This window comes from Aethalodelphis obliquidens, unplaced genomic scaffold (assembly GCF_003676395.1).
Source record: "Aethalodelphis obliquidens isolate GAN/ISIS:26980383/991018 unplaced genomic scaffold, ASM367639v1 scaffold63, whole genome shotgun sequence".
NCBI classification, from domain to species: domain Eukaryota; kingdom Metazoa; phylum Chordata; class Mammalia; order Artiodactyla; family Delphinidae; genus Aethalodelphis; species Aethalodelphis obliquidens.
The window spans coordinates 5,644,956-5,669,500 of record NW_020838007.1 but is presented as its reverse complement, the minus strand read 5'-3'; the positions used below and the strand labels follow the sequence as shown (position 1 = coordinate 5,669,500).

Genomic DNA, 24,545 nt, shown 5'->3' with positions numbered 1-24,545 from the left:
TGGCAAGTTTATCACAGGTAACATGAGGCAGCTGTAAGGATGCAGCATGCTGTGCGTAGCCAAAGGGGTGATGGCCCTGGTTTTCCCACCTGGCAGATGTTTTTTTGACCTGTCCCCCAACGTCCTCCCTGGAGATGATGTTTTCTAGGGGGCCAGCATTTTCTTTTTTAATCGGGGTCGTTCCTGCCTCCCTCCCTAGGCAGGTGGTCATGAGGAGTTGGGAGGCGTGTCTAGGTTGCCTGGGGGATACAGCCATGGCTGTCACTGCTGTTACCGGCGTTGTTATTCTGGGCCAGGGTGAGGGGCATGACGGGGGGCGTCCCACGTAATTCCAATCCACAAAACCCTGGAGATGCTAAAGTGGGTGCTCCCCCACGTGATTCCTTGTCCTCTTTGGAGTAAAATAAGGTTGAGAGTCAGTCTGTGGTCTTCCTTCTTGTAAGGAAGTCTCTCTCCCAAGGTGCTTTTAGGAGCTGCAGACCCTGCTGCCACCTTCCCGCCGCTATGCTTGCTCGCCGTCCCCCCACCCCTGGAGAGCTGAGTCCTCACTGTGGCGGAGCCCAGAGCTCCTGGAGCCTGGACGTGGGTTATTGATGCGGGATGATTAACCATAATTATCTCATGATATCTGGTTGTAATGAATAAATACCTGAGGATTGGGTGTGCCTACAATGGGATTTTTTTTTTTTTAATTGGACTGACCCCTCTGGGCTTCCCATGGGGAAACTCTGTCCTTAAGAGACTTAAAACGCCGAGTTCACTGTAAATGCAAAAAAGGGGGGTGTTCTGTTCTCAGAGAAAGCCAGACAGCAGCTGAATGCTGGGAGCCAGTTGCAGGTTTAGCTTGGGAATCTGGCTAAACTTGCAGGTTCGCTTCTCCCCATGACAACTGTTGCCTAGGGCCCACTGATAATCACAGCGGTCATTCTTCCCGAGTGTCCTGCAATGGCCTGGGTCTTCCCAGTGGAAATCTGAGAGGATGCTCTGCTTTCTGGAGTGACTACGTCCACAGCCTTAGACCTTCCCTGGCGGGTCCTCAGGTGCTGCCAACCCACACGGGTACCAGGGACCCCTGGGCTGCCATCACAAAGTGCCACAAACTGGGTGTCGGCTTAAAAACCAGAAGTTTATTCTCTCCCAGTTGTGGAGTCTAGAATCAAGGTGTCACAGGGCCACGCCGTCTCTGCAGGCTCTGGGGGGGGCCTGTCCAGGCCTCTCTGCCCTTCTGCTCCCGGGCTCCCTGGCTTCTGCTGCCTAACTGCCGTCTCTGCCTCCGTCCTCACAAAGACATCTTCCCCTATGTGTCTGCGCCCCACAAGCTGTTCTCTTTCCCTCCCTCTCTATCTCTGTGTCTCTCTGACTCTGCTCCTCTAACGAGGACACCAGTCACGCTGGATTAGGACCTACCCTCGTCCAGGTGATCGCATCTTACCTCAGTGACCGCATCTTACCTCAGTGACATCTGCAAAGACCCCGTTTCCAGTTAAGGGTCCGTGCACAGGTACGGGGGTTAGGACTGACCAGATCTATTTATTTATTTACTTATTTGCTTGCGCCGGGTCTTAGCTGCGGAAGGTGGGCTCCTTAGTTGCGGCATGTGGGATCTAGTTCCCTGACAAGGGATTGAACCCGGGCCCCCTGCATTGGGGGCGCAGAGTCTTAACCACCCAGAGATGGAGAGAAAGCCCCTGGAAACTCTCGTAGGAATGTGACATCCACACGCAGGGTCAGTGGGCTTGCATGTTCCGTTTCTTCTCTTGGTAATTCATTTTACTGTACTTCTCTTAAACTGGAGGGGTCGCCTGAGCAGGGCTGCCTGACCCTGTCCTCACCGCCTCCCCCCAAGTCCCCCACACTGGGGTCCCCCGAGAGAGGCCTCCCATGGGGGTCAGGACAGCTGGCTGGACATCACCCCAGCTCCCCTTCCTCACTTCCATGTTGTGGTGGGTCCACTAGTCCTCAGTTCCCAAACCCTCAGAACTGCCCTTGGCCGCCATCTCTGCGGGCTCCGCGGGCCCAGTGAGCTTCCTCCACCGCAGGGTCTCCTGGTCCTGCCCCTTCAGTTCCGGCCTCTATTGCAGGGGTCCCATCCCCACCCCGACTCGGCCCTGCCTTCCAACCAGTTCTGCACAGTCTCTCCCGGGCCCAGCAATCACTGGGGACTGGCTTTCCGGTGGATGAAGTAAACTCCTTAGCTGGGCATCAGGAAGCCCCTTCCACCTTTGTCTTCCACGCCATCCCCAGGAGCCCTGGTGACCGCCCAGGCCACGTGCCATACACCTGCTCCTGCCTCCAGGCTGCAGCCCCCTGGTCGGCTGCCCCTGCAGGCCCCTCTCCCCTCCAGTCCCTGGTGCTGAGGCTCCCAGATCCCTGAAGAACCCTCTGGAAGTGAGTGCTCCCCCCCGGGAGCTCCAGCACGCATCACACACTGCCCTGTTTTGTTCTTATTCGGGTGTGCGTCTGGACATCTCTGCTGGACCCTAAGCTCCTTGAAGGCAGGCACTGTCTTAGGCATTTTTATCTCCATCACGGTGGAGTTCTATTTAACATATAGTCAAACTCAAATGACTATTTGCTGAATGAATGAATATCGGTGCAAACTAAAGTTGAGCAGCTGAGCCCACTCTGGTGAAGGTGAGGGCCCCTGGCACGTGCATCCCCATGCAGACAGGTGGAGCCCCTCTCCCTCCCCCGCCGAGAATACAGGGCCATCATGCATCGCCACTACGTTAGCTGTTGACGCCAACACACTAAGTTGATAAAAATAATTTTTTTTTAAACTGTAAACATTTCTACCTAAGTCCCTTAAAACTCCCCATGGTTTCTGCTTTTCATCAACAGTGAAATGTTTTATGACTTTGGTACAATACGTATAATGAGCAAAAGGTAAGCTCCCACTTGGAGAAAATACTAAACAAAAATTTCGACAAGCTTAAAGAAACCAAATATTTATAACCAAGAGAAAGAAAACGAAAATAGTTGATGGCAACTTATTTAATAACAGGATGAATGAAAATTCAGAGCTACAGAAAAATATCACTGACTCACGTTTTCAGATGCTAGGGTGTGAGATATATGCCATATATAAGATATATAAATATGTGTAACATATGTATTTCTGTTGGAACTATGGAAATTGATGGATTAGAACAGATTCTTCAGAATTTCTTTTGTTAGTTCAGGGTCAGCCACTTCTGTGTTTTGGGGTGGAATCAGTGGACCGAGGGTGAGATGTTGGTGAGGGAACTACCTGGTTTGTAAACTGGGACGGACACCAGATCCTTGTATCTTACAACCTGAGGTCATAGGTGGTCACCGCTGCTTTTCAGGGGCTGTCAGTGACCTAAGGGGTGCTGTCCTTTCAAAGCACTTTGATGCACAAGGACAAAAGAAGTGTCCTCTGGTAGCACCACCAGCACATGACACCACCATCGCAGTGTCAGGCCTCATCTCTACTTTTAGTCCTGTTATAAATGGAGACCCAGGGCTCGCCTCAGGTGACCTCAGAAGACAGTTGGCCACTTACCTTATTTGTTTGGCGGCAGTAAAAGGTGGGGTTTTTGATCCACCAGCAGCGTTTTTGATTTCTGAGGCTTTCTTCCCTGTGCAGTATCCCCAAACTCATTTCATAAAGGCATCGAAAAGCCATTAGAAAATAACAGCTGCTCTGCGGCACACTGGCTGCAGTTGCCCAGCCTCTGGCCTTGGCCTTGGCAGTGATGGAATCGTTTCAGAGAGGGACGTGCTGGAATGAGAGGGAGGGGTCAGATTGCCTGAGCGGGGCCTCAGGCCCTGCAGTGTGACCGCCCTGGGGGCACAGGGTGTGGTGTGGCCGGGTTGAGCCGGCCAAGGGCAGACCACATGAGACGCGTGTCCCGCTCGGATTGTTGGATGAAGGCAGTGGAGCGCCCCAGGAGGGCTTTAAAAGGTGAGTGACACGCTTAGAATTGCCTCTTTGGGAGACGACCAGCAGGAGAGTGACGCCGGAGGAGAAAGGCCAGTTTGGAAGCTGTTGCAACGGTCTAAACGGGAAACACCAGCCTGGACCAAGGCAGGTGCAGCAAGTGACGGGTTGGAGCTCGTAAAGGCTGTGCCACCTGCTAAAACCCATGAGAACAGTACCTCCCGCTGTAGTGGCACCAGCCTCAGCGTACAGTGCCGGGGAGCCCAGGGCCTGTTCCCCTGTCACTTCCTAACCGTGTGTCTCAGGCAGATTGCTTAATTATTAGAACTGCAGCATCTGCAAGTGTAAAATAGACTTGTCCCTACCTCATAAGCTTGTTCTGGCGTTTAAGTGAGATAAAGCTTTGCTCCAAGAGGAGGTCTGGGCTAACATAAAATTATATTTTGAATTCGTTGTTGTTAATCTGTGAGAATATTAATGTTGTCAGCCGGTTGGCTGTGTGAGACTGCCACCGCCGGACCAGCCTGGACAGAGCCCAGACCCGGGGGCTGAGCACCCAGTGCCCAGTACCCAGCACTGCAGGAGCTGTCGCCTGGCTGGCTGGCTGGGCGAGGAAGGAAATTTCTATCTTATCGGATGGAGGGCAGGGAGCAACTCTAGAGAATGGCCCAGCTCTTCCTTGGGGTTGCAAACCTGGACCCCAAATGCATACATCCGGAGGGACGCTGCTCTGCCACAGGCTTGAGAACAATTTTTCTCAGCTTGGGAGGAGTCGTAGCAAGATTATTGAAATGCTTTTTGAAGGCATGGCGGTTACAGTCAGATTACTCATCTGACTTGAGGGAGTTCTTGGTTTATTAAAGTGGCTTTTCTTCATTACAGTTTAGCGACTTGCCAGTAGAAGTTTATTTTAGGGAGTCACAGGATAGGCATCTGTGGGTTTGCTGGAGTTGAGGCCTGCGGAGCTGCCTTCTGTTTGTGTGTTGATGTGTTTATTGGACCAGCATCGGGAGAGAGTTACTGGAGAGGGCAGGGGAGTAGCTGCGGGGCCAGTTGGGGGAGGGACGCAGCGGGCGGGGTGGGGGGGGACGGTGAGGGTGCGGGTCCCTCCCAGGCCTCCACGCGGGGAAGATGCGATGCGCGGTGCTCTGGGCGCCGGACCCAAAGCAGAGCAAGTGCGTGTGGACAGGTGACTGTGCCTCTTCATGCTCTGCGTGCTCCCCTCTCCGCACTCGGGTTGTGTGTGTCTGGCTTCTATTGAGAAGAAAATATTTGTTCAAAAGAGATTGGTAAGGCTCACGCGGCCACCGACCTTGCGCTCTGACTTGAACGTTTATAAGGAATTTTAACATGTTTGGACATAGCTTGTGTGTGTTCTGTCAAAAGCAGGTTCCAGAAGACTATTCCACCAGGCGCTTGGTCCTCTGTTTTAAGTTTTGTGTGAGGAGACATTAAACACGTCTCTTTCAGTGACCACCCAGGAGTGTAACGTGATATTTTAGCCGTGCTTCTGGGGATGCGAGCGATGCGAGCGATGCCGTTACTACCGTTCTGGGTTGTGCTCAAAAGGTGGCCATCCCAGTCCTTCCAGAATAGGTTGGTGGTGTTTTGGAACAAGATCATTTAAATTTTGTGCTGTAATTTCTCACTGGGATGGTGTTTTTGACACTCATTGCCCGTACGTCAACACTAAAAACAAGCGCTTTTTGTTCTTGGGGAGGGGTTTGCTCCTTGCCCTTCAACAGCCAAAGAGACACGCGGCAAACCTTTCTCATTGTTTTGAATCCCGCATATCCAGTGCAGGAAGGGCAGGTGGAGGGGTGAGATACAGGGGGGTCTGCAGGAAGGGCAGGTGTAGGGGGTGAGATACAGGGGGGTCTGCAGGAAGGGCAAGTGAGGTCCGCTGCTGCCCAAAGAGGAGCCACTGCTTTTTGAGAGGGGACATCACTATAAAAAATAGTTCTATTTTGGTTGTCATGCTGCAGATGAGATTAAATTAGAAACGCTTGGTGCTGGGACAGGTGAAGTTGATGATATTGTCTCTGGAAAGTTGTTTTATTAACCTGGGTGTATGGTGTTGAGGACCTAGCTTAGGGTAGTGATGCTGGAAATGAGGGGGACTGATACATATGGTGGGGGTATCTTGAAAGGGGGTCTGTTGATGAATTGGTAAGACGGAACGGAAGAGAAGAGGTTGTGAGGACTCCAGTGCTTTGAATCTGGGACATCTTGATGGCAAATGGAGAGGGCTGATTTGGGGTAAAGAGGCTGAGGTCAGGGTTGGCTTATAGAACGAGAAAATCAAACATCATCTTATGTTTTAAGTGAGAACAGCTAAATAATGTTATTTTGAGGAAGACGTGTAAATTTCATCACGCTGTGTAAGAATCATCTGCATATTACAAGTACTGGATAGTAGTTTTGCAGACTGTTAAACTTTTTTTTTTTTAACATTAAAGCTTCCACATACTCGTTGCATAATAAAGGAAAGAGAGCTGACAGTTGATAACTTCAATAGAAAAAACATTTTTTTAAGTTTTATAGTTGTCTCTAGCAACTGTGACTTGTTTTTCCAGGTTTATTTGGAGGAAAGTTTAAGAAAGGCCAGGTCTGGCTCTTTGTCTCAGAGAAAACCACACAGAAGAGCAGATGAAACAAAGAGTGAAAATATGTCTAGTCTTAGGTGCACTGTAGTTTTTAGGCCAGTTGCAGAGTGCTTCTAAGGTTTTGGGGGTAACTGTTTAAAAATCTTACTGGCTACTTTCCCACTTTTTTTTTTTTTTTTTGCGGTACGCGGGCCTCTCACTGCTGTGGCCTCTCCCATGGCGGAGCACAGGCTCCGGACCCGCAGGCTTAGCGGCTATGGCTCACGGGCCCAGCCACTCTGCGGCATGTGGGATCCTCCCGGACCGGGGAACGAACCCGCGTCCCCTGCATCGGCAGGTGGACCCCCAACCACTGCGCCACCAGGGAAGCCCTACTTTCCCACTTTTTAAACCCAGTAGAACGTTATTGAAAAGTATTGTCGCAGGTGATTTCTAGAAATGATGATCATTGATCTAGGCACTCCTCAAGGATGGTGGAGCTGCTTTGGGGGTGCAGGCGCCCTCTTGGCAGACACATAGGCTGTTGCAGGACCACAGGGCCCCTGCCCTGCAGGAGGGATGAGCAGGGGAGAGTTTGCCCAGAAACCACAGGGGAGGCAGAAGCACTGGGCTGTGAGAAGCCTCAGGGATTGCGGAGGGCAAACTTGGGCACCACTGCCATACCTACCGTGCCCGTTCTGATCTGTTTCTGCAGGGAGCCAGGGTGGAACTGAGCCAAGGCAGAGGCTGGCTGCACTTGAACTCTTACTCTCTTGGTCCCTAGGCCAGGAAACAGGTTGGCATAGCAGAGCCAGGGGGCCCTCAGAGGGGGATGAGAGGAGAAGTGGTGAGACCAAACCCCCAGTCAGGCAGTAGGGTCCCCTGGCTGGGCTGATGGCATCACCGACGGGCGACCTCGTGCACGCTCGGAGCTGCACGTGGAGGAGCCCAGGGTGGGCAAGGTGGTTTTCACCACCAGTTCAAATCCCTTTTTAAAGGATCAGATGCTAAATTCTCTTGTAGGCATGACCTTTGAATCTAGTGGTTTCCCTTTCACTCAAATATAAAGTCCGTAGGCAACACGCAATCGTTATTTGAAATAAAGATATTGACAGACATGGGATTTATTGATAGGAGCCAGCAAGCTAGCCTGTTAGAGTTCCAGGGATGCTGACGTTGAGACTCTGGGGTCAGAAACAGAGGACTTTATTACTCGGGGCATAGCAGGCAGTATCACCAGTCAGGTCCTCAAGTCTAGGGAGCAGGACCCAATGGGCCCAGACGGATGCTGCGGTCACAGTGGGCTTGTGTCCCTGCTGAGGAACTGAGCTGCAGCGACCCCCTATTTCATAGCACATGGTAGGCAAGCCTGCTCTCTGTTGCAGAGGGAGATGTTACCGAATCCCTCAAGGTTGCTCCCTGCAAACACAGTGCTGAAAAATGGTCCAGGTATAGACTGGGCCCGAGCCTTGCATCCATGGCACACCCAACAAAATGTGTAGGTATGTGAGAGGCCCACAGATACCATCTCCTAATGATGTAAAAATATAATGATGTTATAGGTGAAAATCTGGAAAGAGTGTTAAAAATTTGTGTCTGTTTAATAAAGGACCATTTCACAGCATGTCATTTGGCTATATATTTCAAATTTAAAATATATATTCTTATTTCAAACTATTTGAAAATCCTATTGTTTTTCCTACAGACTGTTATAAACAACTGCTTGCAAAATGTTCTCCCCTCCGTCTCTTACTCTCACCTTTATTTTTTAAACAATCACGTATAAAATAACCGCTGTGTGCACAGCATTCTACCAGGTGCCATTGGGCATACGGAGGAAGTAGGTGATTCAGTCCTAGCCCTTGGTTTTCTGACATATTAGGATGATGAGGCAGGCTTCCGTGAAGCCGCCAAAATAAATCTATCCAGTGCTTGATAATGCAATACCAATGATGCCAGAGAAAAGTGAACCAAATTATTTTGTACGCTTTCCATCAAGAGTGGTTACATACTTTTTTTTTTTTTGTTTATTTTTATTTTATTTATTTATTTTTGGCTGCATTGGGTCTTCGTTGCTGCGCGCGGGCTTTCTCTAGGTGCAGCGAGCCGGGGTTCCTCTTTGTTGTGGTGTGTGGGCTTCTCACTGCGGTGGCGTCTCTTGTTGTGGAGCACAGGCTCTAGGTGGACAGCCTTCAGTAGTTGAGGCACATGGGCTCAGTAGTTGTGGCTCGCGGGCTTAGTTGCTCCGTGGCCTGTGGGATCTTCCTGGACCAGGGCTTGAACGCGTGTCGTCTGCACTGGCAGGCGGATTCTTAACCACTGCGCCACCAGGGAAGTCCCGGTTCCATATTTTTTTAATCGGTCTGCACTCCCGTAGCCATAGGCACCGTGGGTCCTAACAGCTATAGTGCAGGTGCGTGCAGTTCTGCAACATATCTGCTACCTGATAGTGCCACCCGACTCCCCTCGCTGTGTCTTGTGTGCTCTCTTGTTCTCTGTCTCTGTCTCCCAGGCATGAAGCATAGGGGGTATCCGTGGGAAAGGGGTTTAGTTCCTCAGGCTTTCTGGTGGGAGGAAATTGCTCGCGGGTGGAACTCACACATCAGAAAATGTCCCCAAGGCCACACTGGCTCTTTGGTCATTTTCACACGACAGTGTCAGAGCCCCCTGGCTGGGAGCAGCTGGCTTGACCAGGAGGGGGTCAGCCGACACTGAAGCTGAAATCACTGAAATCATTACTTTAGAGTCTCTGGGAACCTGTGACGTAGACACGCTGCATAACGACGTAGCACCTTTGAGTCATGCCGAGCACATCCGTGCCACGTGCTCGCTCCCCACCTCCACTCTGGGGGGCGTCCACCCACGGGACGGCGTGGCCCAGGGCCTTGCCTGAGGTCATACAACTAGCGACAGGACAAGGTCCGGGACTCAAGCTTTCTGATGCCAAGGTCCCAAGTGCTTTTTGGGTTTTTGGCTGTTATTGTTGTTTTGTAAACCAGGATTTATTTGCGATGAAAACTACCATATCAGTACAAAAAATTGGTATGTCCTCGATGCTCTCAGCCTGCACAGGCGCCGTTCCTTATGAGAGCGCGATGACCCGGCAAGGCTTCCTGTCTGCCAGGGACACTCCAAAGGCATCATGCAGCCGTGTCCTTGCCTCCCCTGGGACCAACTCTGTCCCAGAAAATCCCCCGGAAGCCACTGCAGCTTCTTAAGATTCCAGGACATCTCTCCGGGGCCCCCAAGACAACCTGCCCTATTTTGTGAAGGGTCAGGACTATTTTTAGTGTCCAAGCCCCCTCTGAGAGAACATAGTCCCGTGTGTGGGGCAGGCTGGATGGGGGTTCGTACAGCAAGTTACAGCACAGCACACAAGTGTGATTACCCTCATCTGTTGTGCTGGGCTTGTATTCAGTGTTAGAACCAGCAGGCGTGGAGTGAGGGCCGTAGGCTCTGTCCCGGGAGCAGGGTGCCTGAGCTTTAGCACACGAGGCTGTGGTCTCTTTTGTAGGGAGCCAGGCCTTTCCAGAGGGAGCGAGGCAGTTTGGGGACTCGGGCCCTCGTCTCTTTCCATTACAAAACAGTGTGGGATTTCAGCCCTCGCCAGCCGTGAAGAATTGAGTGTAGCAAAGGCAAGAGATTCAACTTCTCACTCAGAGTTTCAGGACTATTGACGGAGGAAGGCAAACTTTTTGGATATAAAAAATTTACAGACTTTACAAGGGAGGGAGAGGGAGAAGATAGAGTGTGAAAGAGGAGAGAGGGCGTCTTTACCTGGAATTCAGATGTTGTCAGCTTTAAGCACCTAGATCACGGTCACAAACCGCAGAGTGCTTAAAAAATGCTCCGAAGCCCCAAAGGCGCTGCCGTGAATGCCAAGAGACGCATCCGGCGGGCGAGGTCTCCTCCTGGAGCCCTTCTCCCTGATGTTGGCTGGATTTCACCTGCTCGTGCTCATCCGGTCCCCCAGCCCCTAATCAATTGATACCAGCCGGTCAGCTGGAGCCAGGCAAAGGCTCCACTGATGTCCTAATGAGCAGCGAGGGGGCAGCTCAGGCCCCGGGCACAGTCAGCCAGAGAGCCCGTGACAGAGCTCACGAGGCTGGTAATGGGGTTCCGGACAGGACGACAGGTTGACCTGTATCCTGTAAACCCCTTTAAGGAGGCAGGGGGCATGGAGACCTGTGTCCAGGTGGAGTTCAAGTGTTACCACTATTGGGGGTCAGTCAGAAGCGATGAGGAGGGTCTGGGAGGTCGTAGTGGCTCCGGAACGGGAAGGCTTAAGGCTCCACCTTCTACCCCATGTCCCGGTGCAGAAGCACATCTGTGGCGAACACAAAGGTATATTCGGAGATGCACGTACAGAAAAAGGAGGTCATTTGTGGTTCTGAAAAGGTTTGTGAGGATCTGATTCTGACACCAGCTCCAACGTGTGATCCCCCAACCGCACCACCAAGGAATTAACTCAGTTCTGTCTACCTGGAGGTGACGTCTGGTTTCACAGGTTAAGGGCTCAGCCACACCTTCAGATGCCAGCCACAAGTCCGGGTGGTTACCTGTGCTTCTGATGGACCAGCTATAGATGGAGTTTCCCATGACCCCCTTCTTTCAGTTTGATTAATTTGCTCGAGAGGCTCACTGAACTCAGGAACATTCTACTCCCTACAATACCAGTTGATTAGAAAAGGATGCAACTCAGGAGCAGCCAGGGAAGAGGTGCACAGGGCGGGGCACGAGGAAGGGAATCACAGCCTCCGTGCTCTGTCCAGGCCCCACTCTCCCTGAATCTCCACACGTTCCCCAACCCGGAAGCTCTCTGAACCCCATCCTTTTGGGGGTTTATGGAGGTTTCGTTACGTAGGCACGACTGTGATTAAGTCATTGACATGGGCAGTTGATTCGATCTGCAACCTCTGTCCCCTCCCCAGAGGTCAGAGGATTGGGACTGAAAGTTCCCATGGCCTAATCACATGAGTGGTTCCTCTGGCCACCAGCCCCCATCCTTAGGTCCAAAAGTCACCTCGTGAACAGAAACTCAGGGTGCTTGATAGGCATTTATTAGGATTATCAAGACACCTTTATTGCTCTCGTCACTTAGGAAATTCCAAGGGTTTATGGAGCTTCGTGCCAGAAAGAGCAAATATCAGTGAAGACCAAATATATATTCCTTATTATACATCACAGTGGAATATTGTCTTCTAATGACGGTGCTCTGGTGAAGTGTCCATAGTTCTTTAAGAGCAATATGTTTTTACTGTATTAGATACTGTCGTTGTCTTCAGTGTTGTTGGTATCAATAAAATGTCCATGTTCTTTTGATATAGACATTCTTTCTGTAAGTGGGTTTTTTTTTTTTTTTTTTTTTTTTTGCGGTACGCGGGCCTCTCACTGTTGTGGCCCCTCCCGTTGCGGAGCACAGGCTCTGGACGCGCAGGCTCAGCGGCCATGGCTCACGGGCCCAGCCGCTCCGCAGCATGTGGGATCTTCCCAGACCGGGGCACGAACCCGTGTCCCCTGCATCGGCAGGCGGACTCTCAACCACTGCGCCACCAGGGAAGCCCCTGTAACTGGTTTTACAGCTATAGATTTGGCTAAACAAGGTTTTTAAAGATTGGTTTGTCAGCTTTTTATCCAAGAAAGATAAAAGAAATGTTTGCAAAAATGACTCAAACTAGATGGTAGCACCCCCTCTGCTAATCCTTCCCTCTGGAGTTATGCCTGACATCACGGAAAGCTTTTCCTAGTTATCTGTGGCGCACTTCACATTTCCCAGGTGGAAATAATTTCATGTTCTTCTATAGATCACGGTGGAACCATCACCTGGGTTTTCCTTAATCCTTAGGATTTAGGGTCAAAGACAGTAGATATTTTCTCGGGCTGATTAATCTCATCTGTGATGAGCTTGGCATTTCTGCCTTAGGGTACTAGTTAGCCTCATAGGACTTGATACATCGATAAAAGTCTGGTCTTGCATGAACTACGATTGGGTGACTTTGTGCTGTTGACATTTTCCTGAAAACCATTTGTGCTAATTACATACCGAGGCACTTTTTCTCTCAGGAACCCCAGTGCCTCAATGAATTGTGAATTCTTGTTATCAAGTGTTTGCGATCAAACAATAGATAGACGATAATAAGTGGCACAAGGAAGCAAAACTCTATTATTGTGGGCTTCCCTGGTGGCGCAGTGGTTGGGAGTCCGCCTGCCGATGCAGGGGACACGTGTTCGTGCCCCGGTCCGGGAAGATCCACATGCCGCAGAGCGGCTGGGTCCGTGAGCCATGGCCGCTGAGCCTGCGCGTCCGGAGCTTGTGCTCCGCAAAGGGAGAGGCCACAACAGTGAGAGGCCTGCGTACCGCAAAAAAGAAAAAACAAAAAACCCCTATTATTGCAAATTGTCCTTGATACCCTGGCAAGTCAATGCAGGGCTTTCAAAATAGAGATGAGGGGGAGCTGAATATACCAACATGGTAGATTTCTCTCAAAGAGTCCTCCTTTTTTCTCCCCTTACTGCAGACCGTAAAATATGGTGAAATACTTCCTCCGGAACCTCAGTCCAGGATAGTAATAGTAGAGGAGCAGAAGGAGAGGACCCAGAGGGATGGGGAATGTACTGTGAGGTGGGGTTACTGTTTTAATCCACGCTTGGGATCACTTTGCGAGGAAAAGTGCCTTGAGTGGAAAGACTTCAGTAGCAGATGCCACACACAAATGATGCAGGGCGCTTTTTTTTTAACTAAAAAAAAATATTTTTAATTGAAGTATAGTTGATTTACAGTGTTGTTAATTTCTGGTGTACAGCAAAGTGACTCAGTTATACGTATATTCTTTTTCATATTCGTTTCCATTTTGGTTTATCCCAGGGTAATGAATATAGCTCCCTGTGCTACACAGTAGGACCTGGTTGTTTATCCATCCTATATGTAATAGTTTGCCTCCGTTAATCCCACACTCCCAATCCTTCCCTCCCCCACCCCCTCCCCCTCGGCAACCACCAGTTTGTTGTCTATGCGAATCTGTTTTGTAGATAAGTTCAGTTGTGTCGTATTTTAGATTCCACATATAAGTGATATCATATGGTATTTGTCTTTCTCTTGTACTTAGTATCATCATCTCTAGGTCCATCTACATTGCTGCAGCTGGCATCACTTCATTCTTTTTTATGGCTGAGTCATATTCCATTGTACATATGTACCACATCTTCTTCATCCATTCATCTGTTGATGGACATTTAGGTTGTTTCCATGTCTTGGCTATTGTGAATAGTGCTGCTGTGAACATAGGGGTGCGTGTATCTTTTCGAATTATAGTTTTGTCAGGATATATGCCCAGGAGTGGGATTGCTAGATCATGTGGCAACTCTCTCTTCAGTTTTTTGAGGAACCTCCTTACTGTTTTCCACTGAGTGCCTTGAAATTCAGTGTAAAGCCCGCCCGGCTGCCGAGCAGGCCTGTCTGTGAAGCGCATCTATCCGTGTGGCTCACGGTCTGGAAGTGAAGGCAGGCAGGAGGAAATCGTGACGGGTCCTCAGGATTCTTCCCGAGCTCAGCGCTTTCGTCCATCCTCAGGCCTAGCTGGTCTCCCGCTGCCGGGTTCAGGAGGAATTCCGACAGAGCTGCTGAACCTTCTCCTGTCCTTACTTTGTCATGGGGCTGTTTCCCCCGAAGGACCCCCTGAGACCCCTCTGATGAGGCAGTTTCGTTTGTCACGATGTGGAAACAGTCTCCTGGGAAGAAAGGAGGTTCACAGAGCAGAATGCCAGCCGTCATGAGACCCTAATTAGAAGGCGGTGGTCCTCTCCAACCCAGGATTTGTGGAGAAGCGTGTAACTGGCATAAATTTATAGGGTGTCACATCCATACATGACCAGCTGTTATTATATTATTATAATATATAGTATTATATTTCTATGCCCACCAGTAACGCGGAAAACACTAGACCAGGTCTGCAGGGTCCCCAAACTGGAAGGGGGGAGAGGGGACAGTGGGGGAGCTTGGGAGGGGTCACGACAGAGGGTGGTGCATGGGGTGGGACCCAGGGTTTTCCAGGGGCTGCCTCGCAGGGGGCTGTGGTCTGCTCACTGGGCACGCTGCAGAATGGAGTCCTTTCTCCCATTTGTACGAGAGGCGAACGTGAAACGACTCTAGTCTGTGCTTCTGGCCCCTCTGTGCCCCCAAAACATGAAGGGCAGAGCACTGTTCCCTGTTGCATCCTCTGCTGCGTTGGGGGCCGGTTTCCCAGGCCACCTGGAGTGGGAGAGCAGTGGGCAGCGGCGAGGACCCAGGCAGCCTCTCTTCTGTGCAGAGTCAGGCTGGGAGTGGTATGGTGCGGATCCTGCAAAGTAGGTTCTCCGAGCTTCCCTCACATCTGAGATGAGAACAGTAACACCCCTCGGTGGGGATGCCGTGAGGACAGATGGCGGATCGCGTTGGCTCTGATGGAACACGTCGTCAGATACACAATACATTGATGACGACCCTCCAGTGGGTGTATTGTCACCTCATCAGGTTTGCCTGACTACCTCATCAGGTTTGCCTGACTCCCCCATCAGAAAGCTGGGTCATTATCTCAACGTATCGGTTGACCCTGAGGCCAAGGTCCACGTCAGCCAGAGCTCTGTCTGGAGCTAGAACATAACGCTTGGATTCACTTCCCTTTCTTCTTTCCAACTTCCTTAACCCCTTTCATTTTTTTCTTCCTCTATTTCCATAAGAAGCAAAATACGTGTGTGTGTGTGTGTGTGTGTGTGTGTGTGTGTGTGTGTGTATGTATAAGAAGCAAATATAAAATATTGTAGGAGGTACTCCTCCTGGTTTGCTTCTACTGAGTGTTAGGATTTTGAACTCTTGTGAAAACAAGTAAAATTTCTACCACTAGTATTCTCTGGTAAATTTTAGATTTTCTTTTTCTACAAATAAATTACGATCCTTGGGAGAAGGTATTGACTTCTTATGAAGAAACCATGCGTGTGATAGTAATAGTTGATTAAAATATAGTGACTTGAAACATCAGTAGAGGAGAAACTACCCTTCAAGATATAATAAACATTTTTTAATGTGTGCCATTGTTTAAAAAAAAATAAGTCTCTTGGAGAAAAAGCTTGCTAAGGCTTAGGTCACAGTTTAAAAGCTGCCTTCAAAACATTTATAAACAGTTTGAGTCCATCTGAATGTATATTTTACAGGTTAAAAACAGTACTGGCTAATCTTAGCTTCTTGGCCATAAAAGGAGAAAAAGAATGTATAGTACTGTACACAGGGAACGTGAAATCAGTCAAGGGACCTTACAGGGACACCCAAAATGGAAGCTATAGCAATCCATAGAGTTTTGTTTGGAGTGCTTTGTCATGGCTCTTAATTTTGGACATAATTAGTTTTTTTTATTGTGGTCAAATATACGTAACATCACGTTTACAATTTTAATCCTCTAAGTGTATATAGTTCAGTGGCATTAAATACGTTCACAGTGTTGTGCAGCCATCATCACTATTTTCAGAACTCGTTCATCATCCCAACAGCAGCTTTGTACCCATTAAGTAGTAGCCGCCCTCCCCTGCCCCTTCATCCTCCCACCCAGCCCCTGGGAGCCTCTATTCTACTTTCCATCTCTATGAATTTGCCTAATCTAGGTATCTCATATACGTGGACTCGTACAATGTTTGCCCTTTTGTTGTCTGGCTTATTTCACCTGGTGTAATGTTTTCAAGGTTCATCCGCGTATCAGAATTTCCTTTTTATGTAAACGGCGTGGGCAGAGCAGAGACCCTCAACTCCGAGCTCTCCGTGGCCTGGTTCCTGCCCTCCAGAGGCAGCTGTGGTGGTCGCGTCCAGCCAAGCACCCCAGGCGGAGCTGGGACTCCCCCCTCCCCCACCACCACCTCCCGATGTCCTGGGCGCATTCGGCAACCTTTCAAGCCTCGGTTTTCTCCTGGTCCTGGGGGACCACGAGCCCCGCTCTCCATCCTGGTGCAGTGCCAACACCTGTGCGGTTCCAGGCCCGTGTCACCCTCCCCCAGCCCAGTCTGCTTTGGGTGGGAGTGGTTTTGCTGAACGGCAGAATCAGAGAATCTAGAGGTTGGAAGGACCTGGCACATCTGCCCTCATCTCTGGGCAGGCGATGGCGCAGGACAGGTACGCAGGCTTGTCAGGGGTGAGCAGCCTGTCCCAGCAGGAACGGCCACGGGAGCTGCGTCCAGGGAGGAGGCAGGACCAAGCTCTCAGGCAGATGGTACTTCCTGATCAAGCCCTTTCCTCTGTCAATTCAGAAACCATTAGAGCCAGGCTTGTTGCACAAATGGGTCTACAGGCAGCCAGGGAGGAGCCGTTGTCATAAGATGCTCTGCGAATAAAGAACGGTCTTTCCTATACCTAGATGAGGTCATCTCTGTTTTGATGACTTACGTGTAAACATCTAACAACATCTGGATTTTCTCCGAGTGGCTTTTCATGGGAGAAGCGGGTTATAGGTTTGGGGTCATTTAGAAGACAAGCAGCTAGACTGCAGTGGTTGCAACAGCACAAAGCGGATGCCACACACAAGATGGCATCAGGCCTGCAGCCCTGCGTGTCCCCAGTGCCACGCCGTGGAGTGATACCTCAGGCCACCTCCATCATTCCCAGAGAGTCTCGTCCACGATGTTCCATCCTCGGCAAGACACGAGCTGTCGGGGCTCTTTGCGGGAGAGGAGAGCTCCCCGCAGGGAGTGCCGCTGGGCTGCAGGACAGCTCCTGGGGCTCTCTGACGTGGTCGCCGAGTCAGAGCCTGGGGCCTGGCGGGCCGAGGGGGGACTTGCAGGAGATGGCGGCTCTAACCTTGGCCACCCTGCTCTGGCGGTTGAGGGGCTGCAGTGGAAACACCTGGTCTGGCAGCCAATCGGGCTTGTAAACACTGGGAAGTTCTGTGCTGTCATCTGCTGGCAGAAATATGTGTGGTTTGGGGCGGCCGGCCTCATAGGCTGTGTTCACAAGAGACAGCACCACCTAGACAGTAAACCTGGCTTCTTTGCTTTTAATCACCTGAACCAGGGCTGTTTTTATTCTTCCACAGGAGGCCTGCTCCTAGCCGCATAGCTCTAGCCTTGCCTGGGGCCGTCCAGGGACAAGGCTGGGTCCCGCTGGGCAGGGGGAGCAGGGCCGCCCTCCCTCTGCTTCTCTGGCCTGTCCTGAGCCCGGGGTTACGTCCCCCTGGGAGCACTTTTCTCCCCAGTGCTCGCTGCTGGCCCAGCTCAGCAGGCTGGGCTGGCGGCCCGTCCCTGGCCCCAGCAGCCCTCAGGCGTCCAGGGCTATTCTCACACTGCGATATCCCGCAGGTCAGGGCCTGGTCTTGGCTGATTGAATCATCTGTAGTTCCCTGAAGGTGCTGGAGGCTCATGGAGAATACGGAGAGCCTTTGCTCCCTCGTGAAATCACGGTGCAGGCATCCCCACTGCCCTTAAATCGCGTGGAGCGTGTGCTTGGTGTCAGAGTTGGGAATCCAGGTAGCCACAGCTTGGAGATGAGAATCGCTGAAGATGTACCCAAGGGGCGGGACTGGCTTTGTGCAGAGCCCTAGGAGGGACACTTGGAGATTTCAGAGCCTTTTGGTGGGTGATCCACGGGGCTGAGTGATGGCTCCAGACAACAGGGCTTCCGGGCAGACGTGGGTCAGCACGTTGGCCTCGGTCTGCGGGGGAGCCTCTTGGAGAGGAAGCCATCAGCCCGGGAGGGCAATTAGAATCTGAGCCATCTGCCCTCCCCAAATGTCCATTAGGCCCTTCCTTGTCCTTTGTGCAAAGATGCATTTGATAATCCCCAGCAGCACAGTGCTAATCCTTCCCCGGGGGACTAATCCTCCAGTTTCATTTCCTGTTAGTTTCTACCTGGCTTCAGGGCTCTCGGTCCATCAGATCTGTCCACTGCAGCATTCGGTGTAGCCGGGTGCTTGCATCACGAGTCAATTCTGTTGTTTCCGAAATAGAACATCTTTTCTGATCCAAAAAAATAGCATATGAATTTTGGCTCTTTCAGAGAAATTTTTTAAATCTATGAAGAAAAACATGAAGTCATTCATAATTCTACTGCCCATTGATAAGACCTGTTAGCATCTTAGTGTAATATTTGCTTCTAAACATTTCAAAGACAAAAATATTTAATCTTGATGAGATTATATTAAATTTGTTTTTCATCCTGCGTTTCAAAGGTTGGCATTTTGTGGGAAATTTCTCACGTCATTAAAATGTTTTAGTAATCATTTATAATGGCGATGCAATATTATATTAACTGTTTTCAGTGAAATTGGAAACGTGCATGTTTTTCTTCTGAATATTATGAAAGTTTTCAAACATAAAGTTTAAGGAATTTTCTAGTGAGCACCTGTCTAGTCACCACCTGTATTCTACCTCAGCATTTTACTGTATTTGTTTATCAAATATCTTCATCCATCTATTAACCCATATTATTTTTTTGATGCATTTGAAAATGTAGACACCACTTTTCCCTCAATACACGTTAACTGGAGCTTAATTTTTGCTGATACTTTTTTTGAGTTAATTTACGTATAGTGAATGCACACATCTTAAGTTTATATTCCCTGAGTTTTGACAAATATGTGCCTACACTGTAATAGTACAACAGTGAGGTCTGTGATTTAGAACAATGCTCAAGTCACATTAGAAGGTCCACAGGGTGCAATGGCAGATTATTGTGAAATAGAACCGTAGGTAAATCAGAACTGTTCCCTATGCTCTTTTCGAGTGCCAAGTATTTTCTCATGTGTCATGCACCTGAAAAGAAAAATCAGTGATGAATGTTCTCTGAAAAGGGGGCAACACTTGAATATATCATTTATTTGTATTTTTTGGTTTTGTTTTTCAAAGTACTTCTAACTTCTGTATTTCATCAGAATAGGAAATAGTTGGCCTGTCTTGAAGGACGGGCGAGTAGATTTCTTTCCAGTAGACCAGTGGGAGCCAGGAACAGATTATTTTTAAAAATACACGAGCTTGGGCTTCCCTGGTGGCGCAGTGGTTGGGAGCCCGCCTGCCGATGCAGGGGACACGGGTTCGTGCCCTGGTCCGGGAGGATCCCACATGCTGCGGAGCGGCTGGGCCCGGAGCTTGTTCTCCGCGGTGGGAGAGGCCACAGCAGTGAGAGGCACGCGTACCGCAAAAAAAAAAAAAAAAAAAAATTCACGAGCTTTCTCTTCAGTTCTGATAGGCAAATGGGAAACATTTCTATAGATTTGCAGCCTCCTCCGTGAATGCCCAAGGGCCTTACTGATCACCTACTAAGTGAGTCAGGCTTCTGAAATGTGGATTCTAATTCAGTATTTCATGTAATGCTTGGTGGTGTGGCTGAGTGCCTACATGTGTTTGTGCACAACGAGAGTTGAGATTCCTATAATCTGGGGAACGGACACTTTGTTTTTGCTGTAATCATCATTTTGGTCTTCCAGTAGTCATGATTTTTCATGTTTCTTTTCACGTATTAATGATAATTTGTAGTTTTACTTTACCGTCTCTATTTTGTGATGTCTGGTTGAGAGTACTGTGCTGTGACATGGTTTAACCAACAATTGTCTTATTACTAGGCCTCCAGACACGTGTCTCTAAGGTTTAAAATGAATCCACCAGCCCTATTACAAATCATGTATGTGTCACAGTCCCCAAATTTGCATGAGCAGCGACTTGTCTTTTTTTTTTTTTTTTTTTTGCGGTACGTGGGCCTCTCACTGTTGTGGCCTCTCCCGTTGCGGAGCACAGGCTCCGGATGCGCAGGCTCAGCGGCCATGGCTCACGGGCCCAGCCGCTCCGCGGCATGTGGGATCTTCCCGGACTGGGGCACGAACCCGCGTCCCCTGCATCGGCAGGCGGACTCTCAACCACTGCGCCACCAGGGAAGCCCTGTGACTTGTCATTTTTATCATCGTGTCCTTTCTTCTCCCAGGAGAAAGTGGTGTCTGATAGGCTGGGTGTGCTGGCGGTCCCCATCCATCCGAGCGGGCCTCACGGCCCTGGACGGTGTGGCATGTGGCTGGGCAGCTGCTCCCCTGGCCTCCCCCTCTGCGTCGTGGCTGAGGGGTCCCCACCCAGCTGTACCTTTCTTCTGCCGAAGCGGCTCAGTATAACTTTCCTCCTCTTCTCCTCATTTACTTTGTGGTATTTTGTCCTCTGATAATGAGTTTTCTGTCTTTTCCAAGTAAGGACTTTTGCTGTCTGCAGCCTCAGATCCTTTGGAAATCAAGAGCGCCAGCAAATATTTCACTGCTTCGAGGTACCTCGTGAGTTGAGCAGTTTGCAACCATTCCTGTAATAGTCCTTAGTGCTCTTTTGCTAAAGAAAGGAGAGACTAGTTGGATGAAAAACCCCAGCCATTTGGGTCTCAGAAGCCTCAAGAAGACAAAAAGAAAACCAGACCAAATGGGGAGATTGGGCTGTTGGGCCTGGAGCGTGGCTCTGTGGGTCAGAGGGCTAGGAGTCAGGGTCAGGCTGGTGCCCCACCTCCAAGTTGGGGGACCTTGAAACATGACCTGACTTCTGTGTCTTCTTGTCTGTTAACCAGTGATAAGAGCATAGTTTATACATCATATATCTCGGGGCTCTGTGAGAAGTAAATTAGGTTACATGTATGGAGAGAGTTCATCCGGCCTGACACGAATAAGCAATCCAACAAGAGGCAGTTGTTAACATCGTAACTATCCTCCCAGGCAGGCCGAGGAGAAAGGTGTCCTTCCCACTGCGGCCTTGGAGGGTTTTCCCCAGAATCCCAGGGGCTTTTGTGTATTGGAGCCAGCGGTGTAACTGTGGTGCAGCTGACTTCAGCAGAGTGAAGGGAACCAGTCTCCCTGGGAGATGTTTAGGGGCCAGTGGAGAAGACGAAAGGGAAGGGAACGTCTGCCAGCCGGGACCTCGTGCTTCCGGCTGGAGGAGAACCTGGTAATCCCTTTCCTTCGCATCTCTTAACATAACGAGAACTGTAATGTGGGAGAAATGAACCCTGATAATGTCCTCCTAAAAGGAAGAAGATCTAGGCACCTTCATTTTCTTATTCTGATGGTATAACTGTGTGTTGCAAACCAGCCCCCCATATCCAAACAACTTTCTAAATAATAAGAATCTAAGAATTCTGGAATCTTCTGCTTCCATCCCTACTCTTCCCATACTGACTCATGATTTACAGCATTCTAAATTTCATCTGCCTCCTTTTTTAAAAAATTAATTAATTTTTGGCTGTGTTGGGTCTTCGTTTCTGTGCGAGGGCCTTCTCTAGGTGTGGCAAGTGGGGGCCATCCGCCTCCTTTTACTCCCAATCTAAATTTTAAGCCCAAAGCCTGTCTCTGAAACGTTGTAGCAATTGAGAGCTTGTTAGTTTTTCTGAAATCGCTTGGAAGAAACTGGCTCACTTGAAGTAGGAAGCGTTAAGAATTGACATTCAAGTCCAAATTGCCTAACTTCATGTTTTATTTAATCACGTTCGGTACTCAGCAAATGCATCAGCATAGATGGATTCAATTTGGATTCAAACTCAATTTTTTTCCCTTCTCAGTAGGAATTGAGAGTTGATTTGTTGGCAGTTGGCCAGACTAAAAAGGAAGAGTGGACCGAATCACAGGGGAGCCGCCCTTCTGGGTTGTGTTTATTTGATAGTCAGCATTCACCCGTTTCCTTACTGTTTCTTGGTAGATACACTCCACTGGATCTGAGTCATCCAGAGGGGTGAACCGGCCATGATGCTCATACAACTCCTTCTGTACCCAGGGTCCCCAGCCAGTGCACCCAGAGCACAGATCCCTGCCTGGGCGAGACTCGAGGCGCAAGCGCAGAGGGGCCTGCACCCCGGCCGGGGGCTCAGGACGGCTTGGCACCTGCCTGCAGTGCCGTGGAGTACCTGGCCGGTTCCTGCTGTCCTCGGGGGGCTTCCTGGTCTTTTTCACCAACCGTATATGTACCAGTCATACCTCAAGAACCAGACTAATAAAAACAATATCATCTTATGGAAAGAGACCCAAAAGTTGGCAGATAACTTCTAATGAAGCGCTACTGAAACCCTACGTAGGACATCAGCGATAGCCTCTTTTCTCTGACCTCTTTACAAACGGATTCTAATTTCCTGTTTTTTGTGTTTTTTTAATTGCAAAGGAAATAGTGTTCACTGTAGATAATTTGGAGACTTTGAAAAGCCCCAAAAAAGAAAATTATTGACTCACTCATAATTCTATCATCCGAAGAGGATCGCTATTAACATTCTGATATACATTTCTCTAGTTTACTTTTCTCACATACACATGTAATGCATATGCATACTTTTAAAAAAATTTTATTGGAGTAGAGTTGCTTTACAGTGTTGTTAGTTTCTGCTGTACAGCAAAGTGAATCAGTTCTACATACACATATATCCCCTCTTTTTTGGATTTCTTTCTCATTTAGGTCAACACAGAGCATTGAGTAGAGTTCCCTGTGCTGTACAGTAGGTTCTCATTAGTTATTTTATACATAGTATCAGTAGTGTATATACGTAGATCCCCATCTCCCAATTCATCCCACCCCCCTTCCCCGTAGGCATACTTATAACTTATTAGATATAAAGTGAAGTCACAAAATACATGGTGTTTGTCATCTGCATCTTCCTTCTAATGTATTATATTTCTGGCATCTTTAAGTATTCTTCAAAAACCTCATTTTAACAACCTACGCGGTATTCATTTACTATTATAAAAGGTACTGTCACGAGCACTCTTGATTCATTCAAATCTTCACACAGATCTCTGCGTTTTTCCTTAGGGTACGCTCCCAGAGGTGGGGTTCCTGGCTGACGATATATGCACTTGTCAGGCTGAGCTGCCCACTGGAAGTGCTATAGGACCCCTCGCCGGCCCCTGACTCGCTGATCAGTCGGGGGCGGCGGCCTCTGGGGCTACTTGCTAACACTGGATGTCATACTTCTTTTGGTCCATAAATCTCGAAGTGAGAGACAATACCTTGTTGTTTTAATTACTAGTCATCGTGTTTATTGGCCATTTGTTTATTTTCTTATTAAGATGGTTTTATTGCTTGCCAAATAGTATTCTTTTGTCTGTCTTGTGTTTGAAAAATCTTTTTTTCCATTTTATCATTTGCTTTTTAATACTGTAAGTGGTTTATTTTGATAATATAAAAACCTTTTAATCTTATAAATCCACTCTATCTTTTCCTTGGATGTTTCAGCTTTTGTTTCTTGTGTTTATAAAGTTCATGCCCCCAGAACAAATAGAAATTCATCTCTTTCTTTCTGGGATTTTGTGTGTGTGTGATTTCTACATTTAGATTTTTAAATCATCTGGAATTTTTTAAAATACATGGTATAGATCTGTTTTTTTCTGATCCATAGATGAGGCTGTGCTCCAGTATAACTTAGTCACAGAATAGGCTGTGGGTTCATTGGTGCTGATGGCCAAAGTTTGCCTGTCCCTGATCTAGTTGAATTTTTAATCTTTCTGTCAAGTCCTTCCATCCTCTTATCTCCCTTACAAATATACAGAAAGTATTTGTGTGTGTATGTATATATACTCACACACACACACATACTATTTGTGTGTATATATGTTGCACTATGTATATATGGAGACAGAGAGGAGTTTGGTTAAAATGACTTATAAAATTATTTGGGAAAAATGTGACATCTTTGTAACATAGGTCTTCCCATCAGACAACATCTAGCATTCATTTATGTCCATCAGCAAAGTTTTATGGTTTCTTAATTGCTGGTTAATCTCAATCCTTGCAGTGTTTTTTGTTGCAGTTGCCACTGTGGCTGAGATCTGTGTTGGGGGTCCCCCAAACTCCTGCCTGTTCCCTGATTCGCTAGATGGATCACAGGACTTGGGCAGTTCTGCTCAGGGCAGGGCAAGGGAGAAAGACACCCGGGCGGGTCAGAGGAATCTGTGCCCGGGCCCCTCCAGCGGGAGCTCCCCCAGAAAGCGCCCCTTCCTCCAGCACCGAAACGCAGCAACTGTGATTCTGCATAGATTTTCAGAAACTTCTGTCTCCACTTCTAGCTTTCCTCTGGCTTCCAGACAGTTTTCTTTCAGCAAGTGCAGAAT

The 24,545-nt window shown here is 48.9% G+C and overlaps 1 protein-coding gene across 7 annotated transcripts in view; it reads left to right on the top strand.

Annotated features, from left to right (window-relative positions):
- MTCL1 (microtubule crosslinking factor 1) overlaps window positions 1–24,545 on the top strand; it is a 122,779-nt gene that overhangs the window by 44,008 nt on the left and 54,226 nt on the right. For 2 of the 7 annotated variants that reach the window (XM_027088444.1, XM_027088443.1), the window contains exons 1-2: window positions 536–541; window positions 4,318–4,322. The exons of the other annotated variants lie outside the window; for them this stretch is intronic. The gene's annotated coding sequence lies outside the window, so the exon portion shown is untranslated. Of the gene's footprint in view, window positions 1–535; window positions 542–4,317; window positions 4,323–24,545 lie in introns of those variants that run through there. 7 annotated transcript variants of the gene reach the window in all.